The sequence below is a fragment of the Staurois parvus genome, unplaced genomic scaffold (assembly GCF_062004578.1).
Source record: "Staurois parvus isolate SC_StPar_1 unplaced genomic scaffold, SC_StPar_1.0 ptg001329l, whole genome shotgun sequence".
NCBI classification, from domain to species: Eukaryota; Metazoa; Chordata; class Amphibia; order Anura; family Ranidae; genus Staurois; species Staurois parvus.
The window spans coordinates 572,379-588,068 of NW_028319125.1; the positions used below are offsets into that span (position 1 = coordinate 572,379).

General features: G+C 45.3%; 1 protein-coding gene across 2 annotated transcripts in view; it reads left to right on the forward strand.

Moving 5' to 3' along the window:
• Positions 1 to 13,248: 13,248 nt before the first annotated feature.
• The window catches only part of LBHD2 (LBH domain containing 2), a 101,648-nt gene continuing 99,206 nt past the window's right edge, over positions 13,249 to 15,690 (forward strand). The window contains exon 1 of one of the 2 annotated variants that reach the window (XM_089661356.1): positions 13,249 to 13,473. The gene's annotated coding sequence lies outside the window, so the exon portion shown is untranslated. The remainder of the gene's footprint in view (positions 13,474 to 15,690) is intronic. The other variant, XM_089661358.1, reaches the window with a different exon arrangement.

Here is a 15,690-nt window from a genome sequence, read left to right on the forward strand (position 1 = left end):
CCCAGCTCTCTCCTCTCCAGATGTGGCTCGTCTCCTCCAACTTGTAGGTAGGAACTCTCCCCCATCTCACATGATACCATCACGCCCAGGGTAGCCACCCCTTCTGCCCACCTATTGTCCCAGCCCTGAGTCCATCCTCCTTTGTGAATTGGTAGACAGATGCACAGATGTGACCAATGGTACCAGGGGCGGAGTGACAACTCATGGGGCCCCCGGGAAATAGGGGATCATGGGGCCCCTGTGTCCTTGCCCAAACTCAAAAAAGCCTATGAAAAAGGTACCAGGGGCATCTCATGGGGCCCCCTACTGACCCCAGGCCCTCAGGCAGTGCCCGAGTTTCCAAATGGTCAGTCCGCCCCTGAATGGTACTATTACCCTTGTATACTGCACAAGCATTACGCTTGTACCTGGGCCCCTAGACATTTACTGGGCCCTAGGCTTCTGCCTAGGTTGCCATATGGATGCTCTGACTCTACGTTGGGTGACTGCAGTCCGACATCAATAAAGCTTGTTATATTCACTGCTTAAAAATACAGCCCTGTGATGCCGCCATATCTATAGAAAATAGTAATCCCATTCTGATAAAAAAAACATTTAATACTGAATTTGGCCCATAGACCGAAACAGACATGTGTAGATTTTCCACTTCCTAAATAACAGAAGCCAAACTGTACAGCACTGTGCTTCAGCCAGATTTTGTGGGGTTACATGGCAAAGCTCCCAGCTTGCTCTTTTCTATCATAAAACAATTAAAGAACAAATTCAGACAACCAGCAAAATCAATTGGCCTCTTTTTATTTAATCTGCTACAGCTAGATTAAGCGGGCTTTTCACAGTGCCTTTCCCGGAGACTGAATCTCCTATATGACTAAGCCACAAGCAAACAATACCAGGCGGAACGGGATCCTGACCTCATATTGAGCCATAATGCAAGGAGCACTTGTCATCTCCTTCTTGGCCTGATGAACCTTGAGGGGGGGGGGATCTGGCTGATAAGTAGGACCACTACGCCTATGGTGTCCCCCCAGGCAGTGGATTCGATAGTGAGGTCTCCTCAGGGGTGGGGCCATGAGGGCTGAACTCAGTGAGGCTGGGCATCTTTAACCCAGGAGACTGAGGACATCTATTGGTGGAAAAAAGGAACTGCAGACTGAAGGTGATTATTGAAGCCTTTTTCTAAAGGCCTGGGGAACCTTTGTTAAAAATCACAAATTAAACTGGAATTGAGGTTTTTTGGGGGTGCAAAAGTAACAATCCTCCCTTGCAGCCCCCCCCCCCCCCCCACACACACACACACTTCATTAGTCACCTTAAAAGGGAAGTTCCACCTTTTCTCCTCCTCCTCTACCCTCCTCTTCCACTTTTGGATGTTTCATTCTTTTCTTCAAGGAGTGGGCACTTAATTTTGACAGGTACCCACTCCACTTCCGCTGGGAACACCTAGGCAATCCAAGTGGAAATTGCCCCCCCCACCTGCAAACTCCTGGGACACATCACAGGTCCCAGGAGGCTGTGGGTCTATTGAGAAAGCACAGTGCTACTCATTCATGAGCAGTAGGAAGCCAGCTGTGAAGCACCTTGAAATTCCCACTTCCAAGATGGCAGCACGGGGTACCTAGAGACCAGCAAAGTACTGGCCCGGGCAAGGACAGCACTGGATCCCTGGATTAAAAGTCAGTAGCTACAGTATTTTTAGCTGCTGACTTATATTTTATTTCTAGAGGTCGCATATTTGCGTACTGTCGGCATGAAGAGGTTAAGTTCTCATCATCATCTAGGGCAGTTGTCTCCAAACTGTGGCCCTTTGCTTGCCCTTGGCAATATTCCTACCAGTGAGACCAACGACAGGACACCATGCCTTCCACTGACACCAATGATGGGGCACTATTTCTTCCATTGACACCAATGATGAGGCACTATTCCTCCCACTGATACCAATGATGGGGCACTATTCCTCCCACTGACACCAATGATGGGGCACTATTCCTCCCACTGATACCAATGATGGAGCACTATTCCTCCCACTGATACCAATGATGGGGCACTATTCCTCCCACTGACACCAATGATGGGGCACTATTCCTCCCAATGACACCAATGATGGGGCACTATTCCTCCCACTGATATCAATGATGGGGCACTATTCCTCCCACTGATACCAATGATGGGGCACTATTCCTCCCACTGATACCAATGATGGGGCACTATTCCTCCCACTGATACCAATGATGGGGCACTATTCCTCCCACTGATACCAATGATGAGGCACTATTCCTCCCACTGATACCAATGATGGGGCACTATTCCTCCCATTGACACCAATGATGGGGCACTATTCCTCCCACTGATACCAATGATGGGGCACTATTCCTCCTACTGATACTAATGATGGGGCACTATTCCTCCCACTGACATCAACGAGGGGGCACTAGTCATACTACTGACCACAGGTGCTATGTAATTTTATTCCTACTGACCACCAAGATTGATGCTAGGTCATTTACTATTCCCAGGGGTCACAATGCGGCCCATCTAGAGTCTGAAGGACAGCAAATTGACCCTTTGTCTAGAAACTTTGGAGACCCCTGATCTAGGGGATGGGAAAGCAATTTAAATGACATGATCCTCTTATTCTTCAAGGTTCTCTGCTCTACAACACTGCTCCCTGAAGCCTTTTTTCCCCCCAGTGGTCAGACGTCATTGACGTCATAAAGACAGATGCAGGGACCCATAGCCATGCATTGGATGCCCAGGAGCCGTCCAGATTTTGATGGACAGAAATACAAACCTCACAGATCCCATTAGTGTATATCATCATCCGTGTATTTTGTTGTCTTCCTGGACCAGGTTCACACCTAAGCGTTTTCAGTAGCGTTTTGCAGAAACGCAGTACAGTCCAGGGGCGGACTGACCATTTGGAAACTCGGGCACTGCCCGAGGGCCCGGGGTCAGTAGGGGGCCCCATGAGATGCCCCTGGTACCTTTTTCATAGGCTTTTTTGAGTTTGGGCAAGGACACAAGGGCCCCATGATCCCCTATTGCCCCGAGGCCCCATGAGTTGTCAGTCCACCCCTGGTACAGTCCATTTAACATGATTTCTTACGGGACTTTTCACATCTCTGCGTTTTCACCCGGTGCGTTTTTTGGATAGGGTCAAGGACTTTTTTGAACGCAAAAAATTGCGTTTTTGGTTTCATAGGCTTCAATGGAAACGCTGCAGAAAGGCATGTAGTGTGTTTTTGCGTTTATGGGTGCGTTTTTACATATTCCGGTGCATTTTTGATGCTTTCCAGTTCATTTTTTCCCCTTTTTCTTCAATTTAAATAGGGACATTTATGTCTGAGTGTGTTTTGGTGCTTCCCAGTGCGTTTCGGCGCATTTTTGATGCTTTCCAGTTAATTTTTTCCCCTCATTCTTCAATTTATATATTGACATTTACATTTGAGTGTGCTTTGGTGCATTCCGGTGCATTTCGGTACATTTTTGATGCTTTCTAGCTCATTTTTCTCCTTTTTTTCTTCAATTTAAATAGGGACATGTACATTTCAGTACGTTTTGGTGCGTTCCAGTGTGTCCTGGAGCATTTTTGATGCGTTTCATCGCATTCCAGTACAGTTCTGGAATATTCTACTTTTTTTTCTGCAACTGCAAGCACTGCTGTGAACTATGACATTGACAACCATATAACCTACTTTCTGTGTTTGGATGCAGAAAAAAAGCAAGTCCAGATGCATTCCGGATGTGTTTCTGCGTGCGTATTTTTGTCGCGTTTTTGGCGCGTTCCAGTGTGTTTATTGATGCGTTTTTGACATATTCCGGTGTGTTTTTGATGCTTTCCAGTTCATTTTCCCCCCTTTTTCTTCAATTGAAATAGGGACGTGTACGTTTCAGTGCATTTCGGTGCATTCTGGCACTTTTTTTTTATGCTTTCCAGTTTTTTTTTTTTCAGTTCATTTCCAGTTCACTTTCATTTTTTGATGCTTTCCAGTTCATCTGTTCTTCAATTGAAATAGGGACATGTATGTTTCGGTGCGTTTTGGTGCATTCCAGTGCTTTCTGGCGCATTTCCATTTTCCCTCTCATTTTCTTCAATTTAAATAGGGACATGTACATTTCAGTACATTTTGGTGCATTCCGGTGCATTTTCGATGCGTTTCATTGCGTACAGTTCTGTGCAGGAAAAATGCAGCCTATTCTACTTCCTTTTTTCTGCAACTGGAAAGCACTGGAGCTGCAAACACTGATGTGAACTATGACATTGACAACCATATAACCTACTTTCTGGGCGTATTGGATGCAGAAAAAAAGAAAGTCCAGATGCATTCCGGATGTGTTTCTACATGTTTTTGACGCATTTTTGGCGCGTTCCAGTGCATTTGTTGATACGTTTTTGACGTATTCTGGTGCATTTTTGATGCTTTCCAGTTCATTTCCCCTCTTTTTCTTCAATTTAAAAGGGACATGTACGTGTTGGTGCGTTCCTGTGAATTCTGACGCATTTTAGATGCTTTCTAGTTAATTGTTCCCCTTTGTCCTCAATTTAAATAGGGACATGTATGTTTCAGTGCGTTTTGGTGCGTTCCACTGCATTTTTGAAGCTTTCCAGTTCATTTTTTCCCCTCTCATTTTCTTCAATTTAAATAGTGACATTTACATTTCATTATGTTTTGGTGCGTTCCAGTGCGTTCCGGCGCATTTTTTATGCATTTCATCGTGTTCCAGTACAGTTCTGTGCAGGAAAAATGCAGCCTGTTCTACTTTTTTTCCTGTAATTGGAAAGCACTGGAGCTGCAAATACTAATGTGAACTATGACATTGATAACCATATAACCTACTTCTTACTTTAGGTCCAATTGCATTCCGGATGTGCTTCTGCATGCGTGTTTTTGACGTGTTTTTTGGCGCGTTCTAGTGCATTTGTTGATGAGTTTTTGACGTATTCCAGTGCATTTTTGATGCTTTCCAGTTCATTTCCTCCCCTTTTCTTCAATTTAAATAGGGACATGTACGTTTTGGTGCGTTCCTGTGCGTTCTGGCGCATTTTAGATGCTTTCTAGTTAATTGTTCCCTTTTGTCTTCAATTTAAATAGGGACATGTATGTTTCAGTGCATTTTGGTGCGTTCCACTGCATTTTTGATGCTTTCCAGTTCATTTCCCCCCCTTTTTCTTCAATTTAAATAGGGACATGTACGTTTTGATGCATTCCAGTGCGTTCCGATACATTTTTATTTATTTTTATTTTTGATGCTTTCCAGTTCATTTTCCCCCTTTGTCTTCAGTTTAAATAGGGACATGTATGTTTCAGTGCGTTTTGGTGCGTTCCACTGCATTTTTGATGCTTTCCAGTTCATTTTCCTCCCTTTTTCTTCAATTTAAATAGGGACATGTACGTTTTGGTGCGTTCCTGTGCGTACTGGCGCATTTTAGATGCTTTCTAGTTAATTGTTCCCCTTTGTCTTCAATTTAAATAGGGACATGTATGTTTCAGTGCGTTTTGGTGCGTTCCACTGCATTTTTGATGCTTTCCAGTTAATTTTCCCCCCTTTTTCTTCAATTTAAATAGGGACATGTACGTTTTGATGCATTCCAGTGCGTTCTGGTACATTTTTATTTATTTTTATTTTTGATGCTTTCCAGTTCATTTTCCCCCTTTGTCTTCAGTTTAAATAGGGACATGTATGTTTCAATGCGTTTTGGTGCATTCCAGTGCGTTCCGCCACATTTGTGATGCTTTCCAGTTCATTTGTTCCCCTCTCTTTTTCTTCAATTTAAATTAGGTTTTTAATGGTTGAACTGGATGGACTTTTGTCTTATTTTAGCCAGACTAACTATGTAAAAAAAATATTTTAAGGGACATGCACATTTCAGTACGTTTTGGTGCGTTCCAGTGCGTTCCGGCGCATTTGTGATGCGTTTCATCGTGTTCCAGTACAGTTCTGTGCAGGAAAAATGCAGCATGTTCTACTTCTTTTTTTCCTGCAACCAGAATGCACTGGAACTGCAAGCACTGATGAGAACTCTGACACTGAGCCCGGGTTCACATACATGCAGTGCTGTACATCGCATGTGATTCGCACAGGAACTGCACCGCATTCCCGCGCAAATCACATGCGATTTGTGTGCGTTGCGATCGGAACCATACATTGTGTATGGCTCACATTGCACAGCACCCACAACTAAAAAGGTGCAGGACCCTTTTTTTGGTCCGCACTAGAATCGGATCGCATGAGTATTCACACCAATGTGATCCGATTCTGCACATCGCACCGCACTTTGCGGACTGATTTCGGGGTGTTGTTGACTTAACATACACACCCGCAGTGGTTTGCATGAACGGGGTGCGATTCTGATGTGGTGCGGAATAGAAAACGCCCCGCATCAGTGTGAACCCAACCTGACAACCATATTACCTGCTTTCTGTGCATTTTGGATGCAGCAAAAAAGCTACTGAAATGCATGTAGTGCAGGGGCGGACTGACCATTTGGAAACTTGGGCACTGCCCAAGGGCCCGGGGTCAGTAGGGGGCCCCATCAGATGCCCCTGGTACCTTTTTCATAGGCTTTTTTGAGTTTGGGCAAGGACACAGGGGCCCCATGATCCCTATTGCCCGGGGGCCCCATGAGTTGTCAGTCCACCCTTGGTACAGTCCATTTAACATGATTTCTTACGGGACTTTTCACATCTCTGCAATTTCACCCGGTGCATTTTTTGGACGCAAAAAATTGCGTTTTTGGTTCCATAGGCTTCAATGGAAATGCTGCAGAAAGGCATGTAGCAAGGACATAGGGGCCCCATGATCCCCTATTGCCCGGGGGCCCCATAAGTTGTCAGTCCGCCCCTGATGTAGTGTGAACTGGCCCTGAATGTAGCTGGTTCTATGACGATTCCTGGATGGCGATGGCATCCAACTAACTGCTCTTTGAATGCGAACTCTTCATACATGGATAGCATTCTCCCCGATCCCGCCTCACGTGGATTGAATGCATCTTACCTTCCATGTATTTACTGGAGGATATAATAGGATTGCCCCCCCACCTGCGTGCTTGTATTATCCTCAGCCCCCGGCTACCACTGAAATAATCGCCAAATACGTTGTCGTCATAAGGAGGTGATGAAACGGGGAATAACCGCGGGATCAGGGCGGGCGGGCGGGGGGGCAGTTCAGACATGTCTGCTGTGTAATTAGAAGTACAATACCATCAATGCACAGGAACGGAGCACAACATGGGGTTCTGTCATCCTATAGAGACACATTTTATTTCTTAGAGTCTACAAAGGGCGTTCTGTAACTTCACCGGTCTGCATGAATACATCCCCGTCATGTCACAATATACAGCAAATGTATCATTTTTCAGAAAGACTCCACCTTTTATAACCGCCAAGCAATGCTCGAGTCCCAGACTGGTGACTGTGCTTAGGTTAAGATGGTGCTGTCACTCTGCTGCAGGCAGGAAGAAGCATTTCCCCAGTCTCCTTTCTCCCCCAGTGATCAAAGCGTACATTGTAAGTCACCTTGTGACTTCCTACAGGGGCTGGTCTGTGTCAGACATTTGTGAACACAGTTGAGAACTGCATAGACACCAGGATTTACATGATTGTGCCATTTGTGAGTGGGCATTTCAGTCCAGGAAGTAGATGGTGACCATGGATGATGCCTGAACAAATATGGTGCCATTCGCACAGCAAAGAAAAAAAGGCATTGTCAGGGGGAGTACTCTGATTTCTGTGGGAGGTAATTAATAACTGGAATTGTGCCACTGACACATTACTTAGCATGGATGAACTCAAAGCGGAACTTCACTCTCTCAATCAACATGGACTATATTTAATCCTTATGCTGCTAGCATTAATAAATAGGAACAGGGGCGGACTGACAACTCATGGGGCCCCTGGGCAATAGGGGATCATGGGGCCCCTGTCTCCTTGCCCAAACTCAAAAAAGCCTACCAAAAAGATACCAGGGGCATCTCATAGGGCCCCCTACTGACCCTGGGCCCTTGGGCAGTGCCCGAGTTTCCAAATGGTCAGTCCGCCCTTGGATAGGAAAATATATCATATTTACTTGTTTTAAACTTTTTTTAATACATTTCCTCAGTTACTTCCTGGTTTCCTGCCTAGGCAAATGATGTCATACATCCCAGCAGTCTTCAGGAGGGTTCTCAGCTCAGCCAATGCCTGAGCTAAGGGCAGATGGATTCCAAGAAGTAAATGCTACATAAATCATCTGCCCTTACTCAAGATGGCCACTGCCAGAAATGCCAGGGGGATGTTTTTCATAGTGATTTCTCAGCAAAACAGACATGGAGATATAGATGGATGTGGGGAGTTTGCCTTCAATATTTCCAAAGAATTAAATAGCATTTTTGGTTTGTGGTGCTCAGATGCAGTGCAGTCGCACACCAATGCGGTGCAGGAAATGCTGCGAATCCTGTGCGCTTCCTGCGCCACACTGCAATTGCATCGCGTTCATGCAATCTGGTGTGAGTGTCAATGATAAATTAATGACAACCCGAAACAGATCGCAAACCGTGATGCAATTGCCAGAAATCGCATCACATGGGTGAGAACACTCATGCGATGCAATTCAGGTTTAAAAAGGGTTCTGCACCTTTTTGGTGCGAATGTATGGCTCAAATCGCACCGCACAGGCATTTGCATGTCATTCACACAGGGATGCGGTGCGAGTTCTGTGCGAATTACATGCAGTGTCCTGCACCTCATAGTGTGAACCCGGGCTAAAGCTGAACTCCAAAAATATTAAGAAAAAAAAACTTTTTTGCCTAGGGGACCAGAAAAAAGCACATTTACTTATCTTATCGCTTGTCCCCGCAGGCTCCGCCTTTCAGGCAATTAGTCCCATGACTATGTCCCATGACCAGAGGCGGACTGACCATTCGAGGACTTGGGCACTGCCCGAGGGCCCGGGGTCAGTAGGGGGCCCCATGAAATGCCCCTGGTACCTTTTATAGACTTTTTTTGACTGTGGGCAAGGACACAGGGGCCCCATGTTTCCCTATTGCCCGGGGGCCCCATGAGTTGTCAGTCCACCCCTGCCCATGACTCTTCTCTTTGGCGTTCCGGAGGGTGGTCAAACCTCTGACATCATCATTTACAATGCAGGACCATCAGTCCTGCATCGGACGTTAGGACACCGAGGACCCGCCCATAACCCTAAGCATCGGAGAGAATAGGTGAGTGCTGGATGCCATTAGAGAGAGAAGGAAGGGGAATAAAAGCTCTTTTTATTCATTCTGTAGATATAACCCACATGGAAGAAAAATATTTTTGAAATATATTTTAAAAATATTCTTCCCAAATATATTGACATATATTTGAAATGCTACCATTTTGGTCATATTCAATATATTTCAAAACATATTTCAATATATATATATATACACTGTATGTTGAAATGCATCTTTATTACAAAATATATGAAAAATATTTTTAAAAATACATTTCAAATATACTGTATGTCTTTAAAAATACAAATCTACATTTTTGGAATGCCTTTACAAATATAAGTTAAAATTACTTTTTTATATGATAAAAAAATATGAAGAATATATTTTAAAAAATATATTTTGAAAAATATATATTTTTTAAATATATTTTTCAGATTCTTTTTAACGTATAAAAATGTCATTTTAACAAATATTTTTACATATTTTTGGAATGCATTTACCTGCTAGAGAGGTTTTTTTCTTTGGGAGGGTGCATGTGATCAACACAGGGCCAATCAGCTCTGTCCAGACAGAAGGTCAGGGGTATGCAGCCACATAGGACAGTCAGAGGAGAATGAAAACTCCTCCTACAAGCTTTAACCAGTACTCAGCTGTACACTGATAGAAGTCACAAGACTGCTCTAACTGCTGATGAGAAAAAGTATTTGTCAGTTTATATTTACTAAAATAATTGCATTTCCATGTTCTGTGTACTGTGGGAGACCATATATAGTGATTGAAGGGTCCAGGGAGAGCAGATATAGTGAATGCAGGATCCGGGGAGACCAGATATAGTGAATGCAGGGTTCGGGGAGACCAGATATAGTGAATGCAGGGTCCTGGGAGACCAGATATAGTGAATGCAGGGTCCTGGGAGACCAGATATAGTAAGTGCAGGGTCCAAGGAGACCAGATATAGTGAATGCAGGTTCCAAGGAGACCAGATATAGTGAATGCCGGGTCCGGGGAGACCAGATATAGTGAATGCAGGGTCCAAGGAGACCAGATATAGTGAATGCCGGGTCCGGGGAGACCAGATATAGTGAATGCAGGGTTCGGGGAGACCAGATATAGTGAATGCAGGGCCGGGGGAGACCAGATATAGTGAATGCCGGGTCCAGGGTTTAGGAACACTTTCAGGGTTTTTAACCACTTTAAAGATGGGTTTTATTACTCTGTTCACACTATAGGAATAAAGTCAATAAAACCCCAAAGTGATGACATTTAGTTTAATAAAGCACTGCCTATCAAACATTTGTCATGTTTTAAAATAAAATACTATTTCACCTTTTTCATGCTTTGCTGCTTATTTCCTGCAGCCTCTTTGCAGCCACTTACCTTCTACACACACTCCAGTGATGTCTGCATGGCATTTATGGCAGCCTGTGTGACCATGTGAAAATAAGGAGTACAATTGGGTGAAAGGGACAGAAAAGTTGTCACCTGCTAAAGGGAAGTGCTTTAACACAAATTATCATGGCAGGACCACCAGGTATAATGTTCATAAAAGCTGAAGATATCAATAGATTTGAAACTATCTGTTTGCTTGTTACACCCATTAGGCCCTCTGTGGTACTTGGCGTGCAAAAACCACTAAGCTGAGCAGTTCAGTAAATATTCAATACCCTGAATGGTACCTTTCCATCCAAAGCAACAGATTGATGCTTCGCTCCCTGTTCTGACTTGTTCTGATCTTCCAACTCTGAGCCAGGGGCCTGAAAGATCACCCCATACACACAATAACGATTGTTTTAGCCACACTGCTATTTATTATCATTGTTTTAGCATTATCACTGTATATAGAAGGAGGAGAGAAGGCAAAAAGGCACCAAGGGATGCAGAAATGGGATAAAAATTACATCAGGATACAAGAAACATTAAAGTATTACTAAACCCACAACAGTAAAATCAGAAAGAAAGGAAAAGGAAAACAATAAGAAAGGAAAAGTAAAATTAGGGATGCAAAAACTGGAAAGGAAAAGATGGGGAAAGGAGAAGAGAGTTAATCAAAGGGGAGATGAGAGGAAAGGAAAATATAAAAAAGAAAATAAAATAAAGGAAAGAAAAAGGACAGGAAAAGATAGATAGAAGAAAGGAAAAGGGAGAAAGGGGGGGGGGGGATAGGAAACAGAGGAGAGGTAAGGGAAGGAAAAAAGAAGATAATGGAAAGGAGAGAAAAGGAGAGGTGAAGAAGGAAATCAAAAGGAGGAGAGAAATTGAAAGAAAAGAGAAGGAAAAGGAGATAAGAAAAGAAAAGGAAACAGGGAAAATCGAGAGGAGAGGGAAGATGAGGAAAGGATTGGAAAAGAGGAAGCAATGAAATCAAAGAGATGAGAGGAAAGAAGAGAAAATGAAAATCAAAGGAGAGGGAAAAAAGGAAGGAAAAGAAAGGGGAGGATAGGAAAGGAAAGAGAAAAAGAGAAAAGAAAAAAAAAGAAATTGAGAAAAGGATAGGAGAGGAAAGAAAGTGAGAGAAACAGAAATTAAAGTAAGGAAAGGAGAAGAGAGGAAATACAAAAGGAAGGAAGGGAGAGGAGTGGAGGGGAGAGTAGAGTAGAGGTGAGTAAAGGAAATGGAGAGAAAATCTAAGGAGAAGAGAGAAGGAAAGAATAGAAGAGCAAGGGAAATTGAAATAAAAGGAGAGAAGAGGAAGGAAAAAAAGCAAGGAAAGGAGAGTAGATGGAAGATGAGGAAAGGAAAGAAAAAGGGGAAGAAAGAAAATTAAAGGAGGAGAGGAGTGGAAAGAGCAGGAAATCGAAAGAAAGTAGAGAGGAGGAAAGAAAGGAAGAGAAAAGGAAAAAGGAAGTAAAGAAAAGGGGAGGAGAGGATTAGAAAGATATGGAATAAGGGGGAAATGAGAGGACAGGATAGGTAAGGAGGGGAAAGGAAATCAAAGTAGGAGAGGAGAGGAAAGAGGAGAGAGGTAAGGAAATCAAAACAAAGGAAAGCAAATGAAATGAAATGTGAGTTGAGGGAAGGAATAGGAAAGGAGAGAAAAGAAAAAGGAATGAAAAGAGAGGAGAGGGACAATGAGGAAAGGAAATGAAAAGAAGGAGAGAAAAGGAAAGAGTAGGAGAGAAACTGAAAGAAGGGAGAAGGGAGTAAAGAAAGGGAAAGGAAATCAAAGGAGAGGAATAGAAAAGGAAAGTAAAAATGAAAGGAGATAAGGAAAGAAAAAAGGGGGACAGGAAAGGAAATGAGAGCAGAGCAAGGGAAGGAATAATGAGGGTCAAGAGAGGAGGGGGAGAGGGTAAGGAAGGGAAAACAATGGGAAGGGAAAGGAAAGGTTCACACTTGTGCGGTTTAGTTTAGCTTGTTTTGTGTACAATCTTTTATTGAAAAGTAAATATACAAAAATTACTGGTTGCCATTAACTCTTAATGGCTCCCCACACATTGGCAAAGCACCTGTTTTCGTGAGTGCGATACCGCATGGTACCATGTGATTCTGCGCTGTGCGATTTAAAGAAAAAGGTCCCAGATTTCTATACTCGCATTTCTGCAGGTACCGCAACACATTGCAATGACTGCGCTGCCGTATCTGCAGAACGCAGGCTGCACCCATGTGAACTGAAGTTTAGTCTTCGGTCACGCCGAATCCAACTTTGAAATCGAGCGACTTCACTTAAATTCAGTCCGACTTCAGGCGCAACTTGGAAGACATCTGTGCGACTTAATGCAACAAGTATTTGAAACGATCAAATCGCATGACAAGTCGCACCGGTGTAACCGGGGACTAAAGGAGAAGAGAGGAAAAGAAAACTAAGGGAAAGTAATAAAAACACAGGAAAGGAAAGAAAAAAAAATGTATAAAAAGAGAAGAACGAAGAGCAGACAAAAAAGCCAAGAAGAGGCAGGGAAATATACAAATTCAAAGCAAACTGAGAAAATGAGGGGGGGGGGGGGGTGGCAGGGTATGGGAACAGGAAGGGAGAGCTGGGGTTGGAGGAGTCTGACACCTCGGGGTGACAAAGGCTGAGCCCCAGCAGTGGTGGTTCCTCCTCATCTTGCAGAGAGCTGACATAGGCTGTAGCACCTCCTCTGCTGGTGGTGGGAGCCCATGCTCCGGAATGAGAGCACACAGCTCCCCCTGTCTGTACAGCAGTGAGCACACTGATCTCCGAGCTGTGTGGATCCGGATCTTCTCCCTCCTGCACACAGCAAGCCAGCAGCCTCTCCTGCCAACCTCCGGAGATCCAAGCCAGAGCAGCAGCCCACAGGAGCTGATCAGGACCCCCCTGAACCCAGGTGAGACCCCCCCCCCTCAATGTTTGACTCCCCCAGCCTTCTTCCCTCCATACACTGCCGGCTGCAGCACAGCCCTTCGCTAGCTGGGGATCGCCAATGCTGGAAAACTACAAGACCCAGCATGCCGGGGAGGAATGGGACTTGTAGTTCCCCAGCCTGCAAAAACTGAATGCAATAAACAGGGCTGTGCGTTCCGATCTCCCCGCCGGGTGTGATAGAGGCTCAGGAGGAAGGAAGGAAGGAAGGAAATGGGAGGTAAAAATAAAAGAGAACTTTGACTTCGCACTGCTGGCTGTGCCTAGTGTGCGAGCATCGCATGAGGGGGGCGCCCTCTCCGCACCCCCCCCCCAGTCTACTGCCTGCCTGAGAGGGGTGCTCTCTCTCCACCCCCCCAGTCTACTGCCTGCCTGAGAGGGGCGCCCTCTCCGCACCCCCCCAGTCTACTGCCTGCCTGAGAGGGGCACGCTCTCTGCACCCCCCAGTCTACTGCCTGCCTGAGAGGGGCGTGCTCTCTGCACCCCCCAGTCTACTGCCTGCCTGAGAGGGGCGCCTTCTCTGCACACCCCCAGTCTACTGCCTGCCCGAGAGGGGTGCCTTCTCTGCACCCCCCCAGTCTACTGCCTGCCTGAGAGGGGCGCCTTCTCTGCACCCCCCCAGTCTACTGCCTGACTGAGAGGGGCGCCCTCTCTGCACCCCACCAGTCTAATGCCTGCCTGAGAGGGGTGCCTTCTCTGCACCCCACCAGTCTACTGCCTGCCTGAGAGGGGCGCTCTCTCTGCACCCCCCCAGTCTACTGCCTGCCTGAGAGGGGTGCCTTCTCTGCACCCCGCCAGTCTAATGCCTGCCTGAGAGGGGTGCCTTCTCTGCACCCCGCCAGTCTAATGCCTGCCTGAGAGGGGCACTCTCTCTGCACCCCCCCAGTCTACTGCCTGCCTGAGAGGGGTGCCTTCTCTGCACCCCACCAGTCTACTGCCTGACTGAGAGGGGCGCCCTCTCTGCACCCCCCCAGTCTAATGCCTGCCTGAGAGGGGTGCCTTCTCTGCACCCCCCCAGTCTACTGCCTGCCTGAGAGGGGCGCCCTCTCTGCACCCCCTCCAGTCTACTGCCTGCCTGAGAGGGGCGCCTTCTCTGCACCCCACCAGTCTACTGCTTGACTGAGAGGGGCGCCCTCTCTGCACCCCCCCAGTCTACTGCCTGCCTGAGAGGGGCGCGCTCTCTGCACCCCCCCAGTCTACTGCCTGCCTGAGAGAGGCGCCCTCTCTGCACCCCCCAGTCTACTGCCTGCCTGAGAGGGGCGCCCACTCTGTGCCTACTGGGCGCCCAGCTTACGCCATCTGAGCGCCCACATTGCACCTACCGGACACCTGATTTGTGCTCCTGAGCGCCCAGTCTGCACCTCTTGTCTGTGCCAGATGTTAATGCATGTCAGGGTGAGGAATAAGAGGGGTGACCCTATGAAGGGGAAGAAAGAGGAGTGGCTTGTCATTTACTTACTGATAATATATATATAATTTATTTATTTACCTATGTTTTGGGTATTGTGTGTGATGTGAGCTGTATGGCTGGTGTGTGATGTATGCTGTGTAATGTGTGGTGTGTGATGTGTGCTATTAGATATGTGATGTGTACTGTGTGATGTGAATGGCTCAGCTGTGTTCTTGAGCAGATAGGACTATGAACAGGTTATTGGAACTGCAGATCCAGCATCGGCCTCTAGAGGGAGACATACTGCTGGAGGTGCCTGGCTAACCAGCGCCCTCTTTAGGGAGTTGTTAGAATGGTAACAAGAGTGATGAATGGATCTGGGGAATGGGGCAAGATTGAATATTTCTTTAAGTACAACAAAAAATAACAACTAATCATCTACTGTATAGCTTTACAATTCTTATCAATAGACCTATCTATATCTATCTTTTTATCACCTAATCTATCTATTTCTATATATCAATTGACTATCTATCTATCTATCTATCTATCTATCTATCTATCTATCTACCTATTATCTTCATTCATCTATCCAATATTCATCTATCAATTGATCTAATATCTATTTATTATCTATCTTTCTATCAATCTATCATCTCTATTCATCTGTTCGATATTCATCTATCTATCTATCTATCTATCTATCTATCTATCTATCTATCTATCTATCTATCTATCTTTATCTCTGTTATCTACTGCATGTATCCATTATTTATTCCAATATTTACCCCT